Source organism: Babylonia areolata, chromosome 8 (genome assembly GCF_041734735.1).
Source record: "Babylonia areolata isolate BAREFJ2019XMU chromosome 8, ASM4173473v1, whole genome shotgun sequence".
NCBI classification, from domain to species: Eukaryota; Metazoa; Mollusca; class Gastropoda; order Neogastropoda; family Buccinidae; genus Babylonia; species Babylonia areolata.
The window spans coordinates 23,374,604-23,379,603 of NC_134883.1; the positions used below are offsets into that span (position 1 = coordinate 23,374,604).

The 5,000-nt window shown below is 32.5% G+C and overlaps 1 long non-coding RNA gene across 1 annotated transcript in view; it reads right to left on the reverse strand.

Moving 5' to 3' along the window:
- Nucleotides 1-5,000, reverse strand: part of LOC143285100 (uncharacterized) — an 8,934-nt gene that overhangs the window by 2,975 nt on the left and 959 nt on the right. The window contains exon 2 of the long non-coding RNA XR_013055665.1: nucleotides 503-671. This is a non-coding gene — a long non-coding RNA (uncharacterized LOC143285100). The remainder of the gene's footprint in view (nucleotides 1-502; nucleotides 672-5,000) is intronic.

The following is a 5,000-nucleotide window of genomic DNA, read 5'->3' on the forward strand; positions in this document are numbered from 1 at the left end:
TCTTTTATGATAAAAAAACATTAATAGATGAATGAATAAATACATTCATGCATGAATGAATGAATAGTACATTTGTTCATAATGTTTTACAAAAAAGTTTAATAACTACATGGATAGACTGTTTAACAAGCACACGAAAAAACGAATGAAGTTAGTGAATGATATTAATAATAACCAATATAACCGATGATGATAATGATGATGATGATAATGATAATAATAATAATAATGACCAATAACAATAATAATCAATATAACCAATGATCATAACAACAATGATAGTAACAACAACAACAATAATAATAACAATAATGATAATAATGATACTACTACTACTACTACTAATGATAATAATAATAATGATAATAATAACCAATAAAAACAATAACCAACATAACCAATGATGATGATGATAATAATAATAATAATAATAATAATAATAATAATGTAACCACACGCTCTCTGACGAGCCGAACCGAACCGAACAAAGACACTGACTGACCAGTGAGGCAGAGCATTGCGAGGATCAGAAAGACGCAGGTCAGTGAAATCGATCTGGTCAGTGCCATCCTTTGGCTCCGATTGATTGTGCTTCCTGGCTGCTGGCTCTGGCTGCTGGCTGCTCTCCACAGTCACGGCTGTCCTTACAAGTAAGTGCCTGTGTTAGGTACCTGGTGGACAAAGGAAGGAAAGAAGGAAGGAAGGAAGGAAGGAAGGCACACACACACACACACACACACACACACACACACACACACACACACACACACACACACACACACACACAAAAGAAAAGAAAAAAAAAAGAAGGATCAATGAGCGAAGGGGAAAAAAAGGCAGTAATTAAGAAAAAAAGATAAAAGTTCGAAAGGAAAGAGAAAAAAGAAGAAGAGCAAAACCAAAAACAACCAAACTTTAATTAGATAATCTAATTAAGTGAATGTAATTAACCGATGATTCAAATTAATTTTGCATGTGTTAAAATTCTTTCATTCACTCCCTCAGTTTTACCCACACATTCACTCAATCAGTCAACCAAGCAATCAGCCAACCAACCAATCATTCAGTCTGTTTTATTCATTTATACATCTATTGAATTTATCTATTCGAAATAATACATCCACACAGATTTGTGTCAACAGCCTTATTGAGCAGGATAACAGATGGTTCAAGATTTGAAAAATAGTCCGTGCCTAATTTTTGTTGTTGTTGTTGGTGTCGAGACATTGAGTTTAGGGTTCTTACCAGTCTAACGGAAGAACGCCGTGAAATTGATTAGCAGGTTGAGCAAACTTTACAATATTAGGATCTTCAGTACAAATGTCTTGCCCGCAAATGTGACATTCAACCAGAAAACGTTGTTGTTGTTTTTGTTTTTTTGTTTTTTGTTGTTGTTGTTGTTTTTTTGTTTTGTTTTTTGTTTGTTTGGTTTTGTTTTTGTTTTTTTTGTTTTTTTGGGGGGGAGGGGGGGCCGTGGGGGGGTGAACGACGATAATAATAATAATAATTGCAGTTTTGCAGTTTTGCCTTTGTTGCACACATAGAATTGTGTCAGTACTCTGTGTTAGTGGATATCGCCAGAGAAAACAATATAGAATATGTGATATTTTGACTTTTGTATTAAATGTAACAGGCCTTTATTCGAAAGTCAAATTAAACGACAATGCGAATTGTTGAACACTACTCGGAAGAACAAATAACTGGGGGCGAAAAGTACATTTTAATTTTATTTTCTATTTCTTTATTAATAAATGACATTATGCCGAAGTAGCTGCTGTTTGTCTGTTAATTTATTTACGTTTGATCACAGTAGTTGCTATTTGTATCTTTCTTTCTTTCTTTCTTATTATTATGATTTTTGTTATTTTTACTTTTCTTATTTTTTTTAAAATTTTTATTTATTCATTTATTTATTTTTTTATTTTTTTATCTTTTATTTATTTTTTTTTGTTATTTTTACTTTATTTTATTTTATTTTATTTATTTTTATTGTTATTTATTTTTATTTTATGTTTTATTTTATTATTATTTTTTTTTAATAATAATTTTATTCAAGTTTAACATTTAATACATACAGACGGACATACAAAACCAACATCTGGAATCAACAATATTTGCCACTGTGCACCACCTAAACTGTAAATCAGGAAAATGACACAACACTGTCTTCATACCGAGAAAAAAACAAAACAAAAACGTCACATGCACTGTTAAAAACAAGTAAGTAAATGAAAGGGGGGGGGGGGGGAATAAAATAAAAAAATAAAAGAACAAGCGTTACATTCGTGGTTGTCTCTACTCCTCCTCGTTGCCTTCAATCATTTTTATGTAAGGGCACCATTTTCTAGAAAATGCTGTGGACATCATTTCCATCGAGTGTATATATTTTTCGGTTTTATATATGTTTTTTAGGTCTGTTAGGAAGTACTTTATACATGGTTTGATTTTATTTATTCTGCATTTATAAATGAAATATTTCGCCACTAGAATGATATAGTCAAATATTTCACCTGTTTTTGTAACATCATCATTTCCAAATAATACTAACTCTATATTAAACTTTACATTTGCACAATTTTCACACTTTTCCTTCAAGACATTCTCTAAGTCCCCCCAAAAGACCTGAGTAAATGCACAGTGCCATAAGTAGTGTTGAATTGTGTCTATTTCATTTTTACAGAAGTTGCACATGTCGCTGTTTGTTATTCCCATTTTTTTTTAGTATTTTGTTTGTAACCAATATACCATGACATATTCTAATCTGGAACCATTTCAATCTTACTTCTTTTATGTTTTTCACTTGTTTCATAGTAGTATCCCAATTTATTGCAATGTCTAGTTTTTGCTCCCACTTGATAAAAGAATTTATATTGTATAGAAATATTGGTTCAAGTAGTATATCATAATAAATTTTAGATCCTTTCTTAACATTAGCTATTATCTGCAGTGCTTTTGGTTCTTTATTGCAAGTTTTGTCTGTGATAGTAATATTGTTTGTGCGCAAGTAACTTTTAATGGAACGTATAAATCCCATATACAGTAAATAATTAACTTTAACCTAATATTTTTCTGTGAAATCTTTATGACTAAGGAAGCACCCATTTTCATCTACAATATCTCTAACCAGAAAAATACCTTTACTTGTCCAGTTTTAAAAATAAACTGTCTTATTAGCGACTTTAAATTTGTCGTTATGAAAAAGTGGTTCTACGAGTGCCTCTTATGCTTCTTTTAACCAAACATGTTTTGTAAAATTCTCATATGCCCAATATACATCTTTCCAGAAACTATTACATTCAGTGTTTACAAATTTTCTTGGTCCGTACAGATCCAGGGAGTTGATTTCTGGGGATTTGACTAAGAGTATTTTTTTCCACTTTGCTGTTCCTGTGTGTAATTTCCTAATCCATGATATTTTTAGAGCCTCTATGTACTTTTGTATATTTGGAATACCCAAACCTCCATTTCCAACATTATGTACTGTATATATTCTTTTAATCTTGTCTGTTTTGCCATCCCATATAAATTCATAGCACAGTTTCTGTAGTTGATTTATCTCTTTGTCCGGGGGATTGGGAAGAAGAATCCACAAGTCAATGAGTTTTGAAAGTATAAGTGATTTTAAAATAGCAATTCTACCAAGGGGTGTACATATACGTTTTGACCAAATCTTGAAAAGCCTCTTAGTTTCTATCAATTTGTCTTTTGTATTCACTTCAGTTATTTTTGATAGATCTTCTGTGAACCAAATGCCTAAAAGTTTATATTTGGGGGGGTTCTATTTCATTTTCTTTTCTAGTAGATACCGGCGTTTTGAGTTCTTCATTCTTCCTAACCAGACATTTAATGTTTTATCATAGTTAATTTTTAGCCCTGAAAATTCTTCAAATCCCTCTAGTGTTTCAAACAACTTTTCATACGATTCTTTATCTCCTTCTAATGTGAATGTTGTATCATCAGCAAACTGACTAATTTTTAAAATGGTATCTAATAAATTTATGCCTTTAATTTCTTCATCTTCCGTAATCTTGCACGCCAGGATTTCTGAGCATAATACAAACAGATAGGGTGAGATTGGATCTCCCTGGCGGCATCAATATTTTATTTATTTTTATTGTTATTTATTTTTATTTTATGTTTTATTTTATTATGATTTTTTTTTCCTCAAGGCCTGACTAAGCGCGTTGGGTAACGCTGCTGGTCAGGCATCTGCTTGGCAGATGTGGTGTAGCGTATAATTATGGGTTTGACCGAACGCAGTGACGCCTCTTCAGCTACTGATACTGATCTTTCTTTCTTTACTCATTCATTCTTTTGACGGAGTTTCGCTCCAGAATTGTGCGTGTCGATCTCGTTTCGCGCGTAATAAACCGGAGGTCCAGACAGTTTGTCCTTCCCCCGTGGCAGCACACACCATACAAAACTCAAGATGGGCACTCTATGTTGTGCGTGTAGGCTATAAACAGACCTAGCTATCCATTCCGATTTCTGTGACTGCATAGCTTCACCTCCAGGCGTGAGTCTATGTTTTAACCCGGTGTTCGGTTGTCTGTGTGTGTGTGTGTGTGTGTGTGTCCGTGGTAAACTTTAACATTGACATTTTCTCTGCAAATACTTTGTCAGTTGACACCAAATTAGGCATAAAAATAGGAAAAATTCAGTTCTTTCAGTCATCTTGTTTAAAACAATATTGCACCTCTGGGATGGGCACAAAAAAAAAAGAAGAAAGAAAAGAAGCCTAATTATATGCAAACTGCATTTACTGTTATATTTATATTTTTTGTATTTTCTAAACTTGGCACTTTGATCTGATATTCTGACCCAACAACAAGAGCAGTCATTATTATCATTTTTTGTTCAAACAGGAACTTCTTTTACTAAGCATGGAAGTTTTATTTATTTGCGTTTTTGGTGCAGATAGTAAAAAAGGGAAATTACTCTGTGATTAATGCTAGGGGACTTAATTTGCTTTAAACTGATCTTTCTCATCTTAACATTAC